We start from the raw sequence: 12,913 nt of genomic DNA on the forward strand, positions 1-12,913 counted from the left end.
TCAGTATGTGAACTGTGAACTTCCAGACATTCAACCTGGATTTAGAAAATGCAGAGGAACCAAAGATCAAATTGCCAATGTCTGTTGGGTCATCAAAAAAGCAAGAGAGTTCCAGAAAAACATCTACTTGTGCTTTACTGAATACACCAAAGCCTTTGACTGTGTGGATCACAATAAACTGTGAAAAATTCTTCAAGAGATGGGCATACCAGACCACCTTACCTGCCTCCTGAGAAATCTGTATGCAGGTCAGGAAGCAACAGTTAGAACTGGACATGGAACAATGGACTGGTTCCAAATTGGGGAAGGAGTACATCAATGCTGCATATTGTCACCCTGCTCATTTAACTTACAAGGCAGAGAACATCATGTGAAATGCAGGGCTGGATGAAGCACAAGCTGGAATCAAAATTGCCAGGAGAAATATCAATAACCTCAGATATGCAGATGACACCACCATTATGGCAGAAAGTGAAGAGGAACTGAAGATCCTCTTGATGAAAGTGAAAGAAGAGAGTGAAAAAGCTGGTTTAAAACTCAATACCAAAAAACTAAGATCATGCCATCGGGTCCCATCACTTCATGGCAAACAGATGGGCAAACAATGGAAACAGTGACAGACTTTATTTTCTTGGGTTCCAAAAATCACTGCAAACAGTGACTGCAGCCATGAAATAAAAGACGCTTGCTCCTTGAAAGAAAAGCTATGACCAACCTAGACAGCATATTAAAAAGCTGAGACATTACTTTGCTGACAAAGGTCTGTCTAGTCAAAGCTATGGTTTTTCTAGCAGTCACATATGGATGTGAGAGTTGGACAATAAAGAATGCTGAGTGCTGAAGAATTGATGGTTTTGAACAGTGGTGCTGGAGAAGACTTTTAGAGTCCCTTGGACTGCAAGGAGATCAAACCAGTCAATCCTAAAGGAAACCATTCCTAAATATTCATTGGAAGGAGTAATGCTGAAGCTGAAGCTCCAATACTTTGGCCACTGATGCGAAGAACTGACTCACTGGAAAAGACCTTGCTCTTGGGAAAGACTGAAGGCAGGAGGAGAAGGGGACAACAGAGGATGAGATGGTTGGATGGCATCAGTGACTTGATGGACATGAATTTGAGCAATCTCTGGGAATTGGTGAGGGACAGAGAAGCCTGGCGTGCTGCAGTCCACAGGGTCACAAAGAGTCAGGCACGATTGAGCAACTGAACTGAACTAAATTCTGTCCCTAATCTGGGGCAATCTTCCAGTCAGTTCCAAATTTCATTCCCTTTCCACTAGGTTCCAGGTGTGCAGATCTGGAAAAAGCCAGGATTTTTAACTTGATACTGATTTACACTAATCTAAGGGGACTACCTTCCCAGTGGTCCTCCTGCTATCCCTCTGAAATGGATAGCCTCAGCACAATCTGGGCACCCCCAGAACCAAATTTAATTACTAACAGAACATCATCATTAATTAATCCCACTTTTCATTGTTAGTACATTGTAAGAGCTACACTGAAGTGTAACTCAAGGAAATAATTACTGCCACTTTGTAGGAAAATAAATATAAGTACACAGAGGTCAAGGAGCTATCTAGGAAAGGAGAAACTGGAGCGGAGTAACTAACAGGACGAGCTCTGCAAGCAGATGAACCTGTATCTGAATCATGGTGATGCACCAGGTTTGTGACCATCATATATAACTTTAAAATGGGACAGTTGTACCTTATGGACTGGTGGATAGAGGAAATGAGATGTCCCATATAAAATGCTCTGCCCTAATACCTGGCTCATAAAAAGTATTTGGTAAGTGTTAGCCTTCATTGTAATTGTTATTATCAGAAAGTTGGTGACAGGATCAAGTTCCTCTTTTCCTAGAAAAGTGCTCTTGTCAGCAGCCAGGCCAGGTAGGAGACCAGGTAGGGGCACTTCAGGAATGCTGATGCCCCAAATGCCCACAGTAGTTCTCCTGTTCTTGCAGTGACTCTGGTCTCCTGTTTCAGCTGAAGTGGCATACACTGAAATGGAGTGACAGACAAGAAGGGGTGGGAAGAAAGGAAGAAGAATAAAGGGAGAAAAATAACTACAAACCAGGACACATACTTCTAGGCATAGCTTTGGGGGTTTACTTGAAAGATTAAAGCCAGTAACCGCTTAGTTTATGTTGGCCCAAGATAAGCCTCCAGCTTTTCTCCTCCAATCTCAGCTCTAACTGCTTCTGCCTCTCTCTCTCCCTCCTCCTCTGAATCAGCTTCCAGCCTTCCTCCTTTCCTTTGGCAGACCCAGCTGCTATTCCTGGGGATGGGCTTGGTTGCTTGCTTGCCCCCAGGTCTGGAGGTGGCACTGCTGGGCAGTCCTAGAGATCCTAGAGATCACGGTCCCAGTGGATGCCTGGCTCCACAGATAGCCAGAGAAGGGAAATCAGAAAAGTGTTTCTAATTCTTAGGCAGCTCCATGAAGTGACAATCAGGCAAGTCCCTGTATTCTAGAACTTACAGTCTACCTTTCAAACAGAATCACCCCTTATGGACAGAAAGACCATGAAGGGCAAAAGCACACAAAGATGAATGGAGACAGGAAAGGAGAGAAGAGTGTGAACCAGTGTTATGGAAAGGAAGGTGGAGGGACTGATGAAGAGGAATTGGTATTTGTTATATGATTCATATACATCATCATCTTCACAACAACCTATGATGTCAGACATCTTACAGATTAGGAAACTGAGGTTTCTTAACCACTAAGCAATGGGACTAGGAAATAAAATCAGTTTGTCAGACTCCAAAATCTACTCAATGGGAAAGTTTCACAGAGATGTTGAGTCTTGTTCTGGTCCTTCAGTGATTGGGAGCATAAAGTAGAAAGGAAAGAGGCAAATGGTCAATCTGGTTGGTCCAGGCTGAGAGGGGATTTTAAAATGTTTATTAATAGCAATATCTCTTAAGTCAGTTGCATGTACTGAGGAAACTGACATGAATTATCACTTTTAGCCAACTACAACTCTATGAGGAAGAAAATATAATCTTCATTTCACAGTGGGATAAACTGAACAGAGTTTAAGGGATTTGGCCTGAGGTCACACAGCCAATCTATAAAGGAAAAGGGACTCAAACCTAGGAGTCTGATTCTAAACTCATCATATTACATCACTGGTGTCACTACTTATTGTTCTTTGCTATGCTGTTCCAGGTGGCACAGTGGTAAAGAATCTGCCTGCCAATGCAGCAGACACAAGACACAAGTTCAGTACCTGGGTCGAGAAGATTTCCTTGAGTAGAAAATGGCAACCCACTTGAGTATGCTTGCCTGGAAAATTTCATGAACATAAGAGACTGGCAGGCTACAATCCATGGTCACAAAGAGTCAGACACAACTGAGCAACTGAGCATACACACACATGCCAGGATATACTGTTCCCCTAAGGAGACGATGGTGGCCCAAGAAGAAAAAATACATTATCAACACGTGATTTACTCCAGAGGTACTGAGTCAGTAGGATCAGAGTAAAGTCTCAGGAAGTCTTCAGTTCTGGTCTGGGATGTCCCTAAGTGACTTATGCCCTTGCACAAGTCTCTTAACCTCTCTGAGTTTCTATGTTCCCAACATTGAAATCCTTTGAAGTCTAACATTCTGGGACAACCTTTATTTTTCGACATGCAAAGAGGCTGAAGTTCTAAATTTGCAAGCCTTCTGAGGACAGGGTTTTTGCCTCCTCAGTGAACAGCTTTCATACTTCTATGCCCAAGCCTACTAGAGTCAAAGGAAAATGGGAAAGTCGGTCTATTCCAATCTGAACAAGAGGTGAAAGATGACACTGTTTTTGCAGCCTTCCCTCTCCTGATCATCTTAGTTTGATCTCTGCAGGCTAAGAAGAAGGCCCTGACATATAACATATGGGCTTTCCAGGTGGCGTTAGTGGTAAAGAAACTGCCTGCCAATGCAGGAGACGCAAGAGACGTGGGTTCAAACCCTGAGTGTGGAAGATCCACTAGAACAGGAAATGGCACCCCAGTCCATCATTCTGTCTGGAAAATTCCATGGGCAGAGGAGCCTGGCAAGCTAGTCTAGGGGGTCACAAAGAGTCAAACACGAGACTAAGAATGAGCACAGGTGATATGGAAAATAGAGCAAGCTGGCTTATTGTTGTACCTGGTTGGGAGCTTAAAAAAAATGAAGCAAATACTGCTACCAAAAGCCAATGTCAGCAAGGCACATGAGGTCTATTCTGATGACTTCTTTGAAAGAAGGAAATGATCCAATCCACCTCTCCCATCTGTTCCCACCTAGAGTCTATTCAGAAGCAAGAAGCCACTAGCAAATGTTAGTGCTTTTACATATGACAGCAGTAAGAAACCCATCTTTCCAACTTTCATCCAAACAGTCTGTATAGCTAATTGGGCACATATTTTTACTTCTTACTATATATGCCAGACACCCAGCTGCCAGGGGCTGAAGCAGCTATAGTGGCAAAAGCCATCACCCTGAGGAGTCTCAAAGCAAGACCATAAGAGTCTCTTGATGCAAACTGGCAGATGTTGATGCTAAATGACCTGAGAAACAGTCAGGAAATGGGTAGTATCCATTTCTAAACTACCTCTTAGAAAGTAAACTTGCAACAAACAAGGAGGAAAGACTGGAGGGAGTACTTTAAAATACAAGGTCTTCTGCTTTCTGTCATTTGGAACTTGGGACTTAAAAGATCACCTTTGGAGATTAGGTCTTACCTAGAGCTACTTGGGAGAAAAAGCTGTTCCCTCTGCCAAAGCAAATGAGGTGTGTCTGCTATTTTCATGCTTTTAAGACTTTTTGTCCTAAAATTTACTGCAAGCAGCAAGCTAAGACAGCAGTTCCAGTCAGGGATGGGTAGGAACACATGACTTTCTATATCCACCAATCTCTAAACTACAAAAAGAAGCGGGGGATGGGGGAAAACAGGGAAGAAGGAAGGGAAGATAAATTTTTTTTAAAAAGAAAATAAACCAATTGGTTACATTTCTGTAAAATAATCTTAGGTCATTAAGACCAGTCAGTTTTGTACAAAATAATTACTCTCTTCTTTTTGAAGGATTCTTATGTTCCTTACCTAGCATACTTCAAATATACTGAGAATATATATGCAATTGAGGTCTGAGTATTGAGGACACTGTGGGCTGGCCAGAACAAATACTACTTGCCAAATTCAACAAAGTCAATACATACATACTATAAAGTTCCCAAATACCAACGAATCAAGCATTTTTGTCTCTGGGTTCCAGAGTTGCTACATATTTAATCCCACATGACTCAAAATAACCAAAAAAGAGCTGAATTATTTTACTGACCCACACTTCGAATATTTTTGCTGTTACTATTGATCCAGACAAGTCTGACTGCATAGTTTGTGCAAAGTGGACATCATAAGGGGCATCAGATTTCTAGGCTGGTTACGCTTTGTGTTTCTGCACCAGCTTTTTCATTTGCTAACTTTACTGTTTACAAACACAGGGCCATCTTGGGTTTATGCTCCATCAGTTCAGTTCAGTCGCTCAGTACTTTCCCCATGGACTTTGTGACCCCATGGACTGCAGCACACCAAACTTCCCTGTCCATCACTGACTCCTGGAGCTTACTCAAACTCATGTCCATTGAGTCAGTGATGCCATCCAACCATCTCATCCTCTGTCATCTTCTCTTCCCACCTTCAATCTTTCCCAGCCTCAGGGTCTTTTCTAATGAGTCAGTTCTTCGCATAATGTGGCCAAAGTATTGGAGTTTCAGCTTCAGTATCAGTCCTTCCAATGAATATTCGGGACTGATTTCCTTTAGGGTAGACAGGTTGGATCTCCTTGTAGTCCAAGGGACTCTCAAGAGTCTTCTCCAACACCACAGTTCAAAAGCATCAATTCTTCAGCTTTCTTTACAGTACAACTCTCATATCCATACACAACTGCTGGAAAAACCATAGCTTTGACTAGACATACCATTGTTGGCAAAGTAATGTCTCTGCTTTTTAATATGCTGTCTAGGTTGATCATAGCTTTCTTTCCAAGGAGCAAGTGTCTTTTAATTTCATGGCTGCAGTCACCATCTGCAGTGATTTTGGAGCTCAGAGAAATAGTCTGTCACTGTTTCCATTGTTTCCCCATCTCTTTGCCATGAAATGATGAGACCAGATGCCATGATCTTAGTTTTCTGAATGTTGAGCTTTAAAGCCAACTTTTTCACTTTCCTCTTTCACTTTCATCACAGGTTCTTTAGTTCGTTTTCGCTTTCTGCCATAAGGGTGGTGTCATCTGCATATCTGAGGTTATTGAAATTTCTCCTGGCATTCTTGATTCCAGCTTGTGCTTCATCCAGCCCCACATTTCACATTATTTACTCTGCATATAAGTTAAATAAGCAGGGTGAAAATATGTAGCCTTGACATACTCCTTTCCCAATTTGGAACCAGTCTGTTGTTCCATGTCCATTTCTAACTGTTGCTTCTTGACCTGATGTTGCTCCATGGTACCACAATAAAAATAGCCTGACCGCTATACTCTTTAACTCTGGTTTTAGCTTGGAGCTTATCCTCAGAATACAGGCCTCATTAGGTCACACTGAAGGTAAAACCACTGGTTAGGCACGAACTGCCTGCTTCCAACTGGCATATGGTACCACCCATCCCAGACATCTACCAGATAATTTACATTTACTAGATAATCATTCCTCAAACACCCAATGACCACATCAACTGCTTTTCAGTCACCTGTGGAATTCAGTAGTTACTGATGAAAAATAGTTAACTGGAGTTGAGATATGGTCTTTGTATCTAAGAAAGGCAAGAAAGGAAACTATGAAATGAGTCAAAAGATGAGAAAGGAATCCAGTATAAAGATGATAAATGACTGCATGCAAATGTCTTCTTAGAGGGGTATCTGAATGACCACAAATATACAGATGTAGTTTCCAGAGCCACATTTCTTCTAAACAGCTCTCGGGTTCATCACATGGTAACAAATGTGATGTTTGCTAACATTTAAATGTTTGCTAATTCTTAAGGAAAAAAAAAAAATCCAAATTCATTAACGCCACATTTATCATTTTTTTCCAGAGATCCAAGATGGAAGCTGACTGCTAAAGCTTAGTAGATCAGAAAAGGAAGAGGGACAGAAAAAAGATCTATATAATAAAAGAATATCTTTTTTCAATCACATCAGTAAGTTGGTCAGAGAAGTAAGACCACCAAGGCTTTCTTTCCCACTGCCAAATTCAAAAACATTGTTACACAGTTATTCTGTAAAGTTTAGAAACTATGGAGTAGCATAAAGAGAAAAAGTCCCCTAGTGCCCCACCACCTGCCGCTTCCCAGGTGGCTCAGTGGTAAAAAAAATCCTCCGGCCAATGTAAGAGAGTCTGGTTCAACCCATCTTAAGATCTCCTGGAAAAAGAAATGGCAACCTACTCCAGTATTCTTGCCTGGGAAATGGCATGGACAGAGAAGCCTGGGAGGCTACAGTTCATGAGGACCCCAAAAGAGTTGAACACAATTTAGTGATACAATCCCTCCACCCAAATTAGTATTTTGGAATATATCCTTTCAGTGGTCTATATAAGCATGTAGGTGGCACACATAAATAAATACATGCATGTTCATAGTACACATATCCAACTTTTAAACAAAACTGAGTCATAATGTACATTCTATTTTGCAACACTTTTTCATATAAATCTTCCCTCATCAAATGCTTTAAAAGAGCCACAAATCAATGGCTGTACTACGAATACTGTGGCAGTATTACCACTGACACACCAGCTATTTCACATAACCCATTAACTATTTATTGCCTACGACTTCAATATGTCAAAAATTTGGTGCTACGCTGCAGAAGGGTTGCAGAAAGGTTGAGACTCTCTGTTAAATATATTTAATTGCCAGATATGTCTTTCATTGATAATTTGTCAGTTTAAACACTCATGGTTGGACATTTAGTTTGCTTCCAACAGTTCAGTATTATAAACAATATTGGGATAATAAACAGAATATGCAGCTAAAATTCAGCTCCTGAGAATAAACTCCCAGAAGTGGAACAACAGACCAAAGACTATGCAAAAAGATATTATACATGTATGTGTATGAAAAGTGAAAGTATTAGTCACTCAGTGTCTACCTCTTTGCAATCCCATGGACTGCAGCCCAAGAGCCTCTGTCCACGTGGGCAGCTCTCCAGGCAAGAATACTGGAGTGGGTTGCCATGCCCTTCTCCAGGGGATCTTCCTGACCCAGGGATTGAACATGGTTCTCTGGCACTGCAGAAAGGTTGTTTATCAGCTGAGTCACCACATAAAATCAATCTGAATTAAAAAAAAGTAGTGTCAACTTACATAATGGGAGTGTACTGGAAGTGTGTATTTCTCCCAACACCACCTGGTAATATTTGTCAATTCAATTTCTTAAAAAGAACAAAACCCAACACCTTACAAAAGTACTTTTAGACATTATATTTTAGGAAAAATATCAAACTGCCAAAGGAGGATGGAAAACATGAGAGACCATTTGCTTCATTATAAACTGCATCAAAAGATTGACAAATCCAACAATTTTGGCTCCAAGGATTTCAAGACAGTACTGTTAAATGATGGGGGTGGGGTGCAGAGTAGGGAACAGAAAAAGATTAATCATGTTCCAATAATATCTAAATTCCCCTGATTTATTCTTTCAAAAGAAAATGAACCTTTCCTCATGTCCCATACACACGCAAGAAAGATAAGGCTCATCTAATGACTAACAGTCTAATGATAATAATAGATCATATGAATAATAGTCCCCTTATCATAAGTTTAGCATTGGGGGTAGAAGGGTCTGACCCATGGCTTGAACCAGAGTGAATCACATGCCCAAGGAGCAAGAATTTCATTCAAAATGGAACTATGGTGCACTTGAAATGGTTAATAGTCTGGATTTAGACCACCGACTTAATATATGGCCTTTTAGCTTCAGACTGGACCAAAGGCTTGCAGCAGAGACTCATCTGCTCCCCCAGCATCCAGGTTCTTCATCAGGTGGCCACTCAATTTTTCTTCACTAGAAGATCCAACTCCCTCACTCTTAGTCATGTATGTTGGGTAGGGCTGATAATGAACTATTAGAGTCAAGTCCACCAAAGTCTCCCTATGCCCTTGGCTTTCAACAACTGGGTCAGGAATATGCAGGAGACCTAAGTGAGACAAAGTGAATCTTAGCACTAAAAGCAAGGGAGGTTGGAGCTGCTTTGGTCTTATCAGAAAGAGCACCAAAGAAAATAATAATGCCTATCCAAGGGTCACTGTGAAGGTTAAACTGTCTCTTCTTATCAGATGAATTTCAATTTAAATGCGTGTTAAGACACAAGAATAAAATCAGTGCCAAGAGACAAAATCAGTTTTAAAGGCATTATTTGAACCAGAATCCCACTGTACCTAAAGTCAGATCAAAGCCTGAACCTCACAGTTGTATGAGCCAATTAATTCTCCACTGGCATAAGCCAGATGCCAGTTTTCCTGTCACAACAGAAACAGTCCCGACCAAGACATGACTGTGTCATTCAGATCTACTTACAGAGCAAAGAAACAGAAGATTTGATACCATGGTCAGAGGCCAACTTAGCAGGCCACAATTTCAACCAAATATATCAAGAGACTTCTTAGCTGAACACTAGGACCAATGATCCCAAACTTGAGAAAATCTAAAATCTCATGACAACTGGGTGGACCATGAGGATGCTATTTGAAAGATGATATGACTAAGAGAAAAAGAATCTTTCTTGCAATTCTTACCATCTTAAGCCTCCTTCAAGCAAAAGGACCACAGAGCACTTTCAGCTGCTTTATCCTACTGTGTATACTTCTGTCAGCTTCACATTTCCAAGGAAGAACCTCCTCCCAACACTCAGACAACACGTGAATGACTGCAAAGTAAAAACTCCTGCAAGTCTTTCCCTATGCAATAACACGATCAATCTTCTGACTAACATAGGCTACTGGATCTAAACCACATCCCATGAAACTGAAAGACCAGACCTGACCAGAACTTTGCTACTCTCTTGGTTTCAATTACTATTATGAAAATAATTTCTCTTCAGTGTCAAGTACTAAAAAGTCTATTTAGAAAGTATTTAGGTTTTGAAGATAGTGATAGGAAGTGCTCATGTTAGTGTGTCTTTATTGGAAATATATTCCCTGTAGGTTGAAACCTGAGGCCCCAATGTTTTGACCTTTTTTTTTTTCGGTCAAGTTACTTATTTCACAAATGTGCACTCATATGGAATGAGACCAAAGGGTACATTAATGAGGGTAAAGATAAGCAGATAATTAAATTTAAAAATATAGGGGACTGGAATGTGAAAGTAGGAAGTCAAGAGATCCCTGAAATAACAGGAAAGTTTGTTCTTGGAGTACAAAATGAAGCAGGGTAAAGGCTAACAGAGTTTTGCTAGAGAAGGCACTGGTCATGGCAAACACCCTCTTCCAACAACACAAGAGACGATTCCACACATGGACATCACCAGATGATCAATATCGAAATCAGACTGATTAAGTTCTTTGCAGCCTAAGATGGAGAAGCTCTATACACTCAGCAAAAACAAGACCAGGAGCTGACTGTGGCTTAGATCAAGAACTCCTTCAGGCTCTACTACAAAGCCACAGTCATCAAGACACTATGGTACTGGCACAAAGACAGAAATATAGATCAATGGAACAGAATAGAAAGCCCAGAGATAAATCCACGAACCTATGGTCACCTTATCTTTAACAAAGGAGGCAAGGATATACAATGGAAAAAAGACAACCTCTTTAACAAGTGGTGCTGGGAAAACTGGTCAACCACTTGTAAAAGAATGAAACTAGAACACCTTCTAACACCATATACAAAAATAAACTCAAAATGGATTAAAGATCTAAATGTAAGACCAGAAACTATAAAACTCCTAGAGGAGAACATAAGCAAAACACTCTCCGACATAAATCACAGCAGGACCCTCTATGACCCACCTCCCAGAGTATTGGAAATAAAAGTAAAAATAAACAAATGGGACCTAATTAAACTTAAAAGCTTTTGCACAACAAAGGAAACTATAAGCAAGGTGAAAAGATAGCCTTCAGAATGGGAGAAAATAATAGCAAATGAAGCAACAGACAAAGGATTAATCTCAAAAATATACAAGCAACTCCTGCAGCTCAATTCCAGAAAAATAAATGACCCAATCAAAAAATGGGCAGAAGAACTAAACAGACATTTCTCCAAAGAAGACATACAGATGGCTAACAAACACATGAAAAGATGCTCAACATCACTCATTACCAGAGAAATGCAAATCAAAACCACAACGAGGTACCATTACACGCCAGTCAGAATGGCTGCTATCCAAAAATCTACAAGCAATACATGTTGGAGAGGGTGTGGAGAAAAGGGAACCCTCTTACACTGTTGGTGGGAATGCAAACTAGTACAGCCACTATGGAGAACAGTGTGGCGATTCCTTAAAAAACTGGAAATAGAACTGCCGTATGACCAAACAATCCCACTCCTGGCCATACACACCGAGGAAACTAGATCTGAAAGAGACACATGCACCCCAATGTTCATCGCAGCACTGTTTATAATTGCCAGGACATGGAAGCAACCTAGATGCCCATCCGCAGACGAATGGATAAGGAAGCTATGGTACATATACACAATGGAATATCACTCAGCCATTAAAAAGGCATTTGAATCAGTTCTAATGAGATGGATGAAAGCGGAGCCCATTATACAGAGTGAAGTAAGCCAGAAAGATACAGACCAATACAGTATACTAACGCATATATATGGAATTTAAAAAGATGGTAATGATAACCCTATATGCAAAACAGAAAAAGAGACACAGATGTACAGAACAGACTTTGGGACTCTGCCGAGAAGGCGAGGGTGGGATGTTCTGAGAGAATATCATTGAAACAAGTATACTATCAAGGGTGAAACAGATCACCAGCCCAGGTTGGATGCATGAGACAAGCGCTCAGGGTTGGTGCACTGGGAAGACCCAGAGGGATGGGATGGGGAGGGAGACGGGAGTGGGGATCGGGATGGGGAACACATGTAAATCCATGGCTGATTCATGTCAATATATGGCAAAAACCACTAAAATATATGTAAAGTAATTAGCCTCCAACTAACAAAAATAAATGAAAAAAAAAAAAAAAAAAACTCCTTATTGCCAAATTCAGACTTGAAGAAAGTAGGGAAAACCACTAGACCATTCAGGTATGACCTAAATCAAATCCATTATGATTATACAGTGGAAGTGACAAATAGATTCAAGGGTTTAGATCTGATAGACACACTGCCTATAGAACTATGGACAGAGGTTCTTGATATTGTACAGGAGGCAGTGATCAAGACCATCCCCTAGAAGAAGAAATGCAAAAGGCAAAATGGTTGTCTGAGGAGGCCTTACAAATAGCTGAGAAAAGAAGGGAAGTGAAAGGCAAAGGAGAAAAGGAAAGATATATCCATTTGAATGCCGAGTTTCTAAGAAAAGCAAGGAGATAAGAAAGGCTTCCTAAGTGAACAATGCAAAGAAACAGAGGACAGCAACAGGATGGGAAAGACTAGAGATCTCTTCAAGGAAATTAGAGATACCAAGGGAACATTTCATGCAAAAATGGGCACAATAAAGGACAGAAATGGTATGGCCCTAACAGAAGCAGAAGATATTAAGAAGCAGTGGCAAGAATACACAGAACTGTACAAAAAAGATCTTCATAACCCAGACAACCATGCTAATGTGATCACTAACCCAGAGCCAGACATCCTGGAGTATGAAGTCAAGGGGGCCTTAGCAAGCACCACTACAAACAAAGCAAGTGGAGGTGATGGAATTACAGCTGAGCTATGTAAAATCATAAAAGATGATGCTATTAAAGTGCTACACTCAATATGCCAGCAAATTTGGAA

At 40.7% G+C, this 12,913-nt stretch overlaps 1 protein-coding gene across 7 annotated transcripts in view; it reads right to left on the reverse strand.

Moving 5' to 3' along the window:
• Nucleotides 1-12,913, reverse strand: part of DCUN1D3 (defective in cullin neddylation 1 domain containing 3) — a 54,231-nt gene that overhangs the window by 16,805 nt on the left and 24,513 nt on the right. The gene's annotated exons all lie outside the window — the stretch shown is intronic.

The sequence above is a fragment of the Odocoileus virginianus genome, chromosome 33 (assembly GCF_023699985.2).
Source record: "Odocoileus virginianus isolate 20LAN1187 ecotype Illinois chromosome 33, Ovbor_1.2, whole genome shotgun sequence".
In the NCBI taxonomy this organism is placed as follows: Eukaryota; Metazoa; Chordata; class Mammalia; order Artiodactyla; family Cervidae; genus Odocoileus; species Odocoileus virginianus.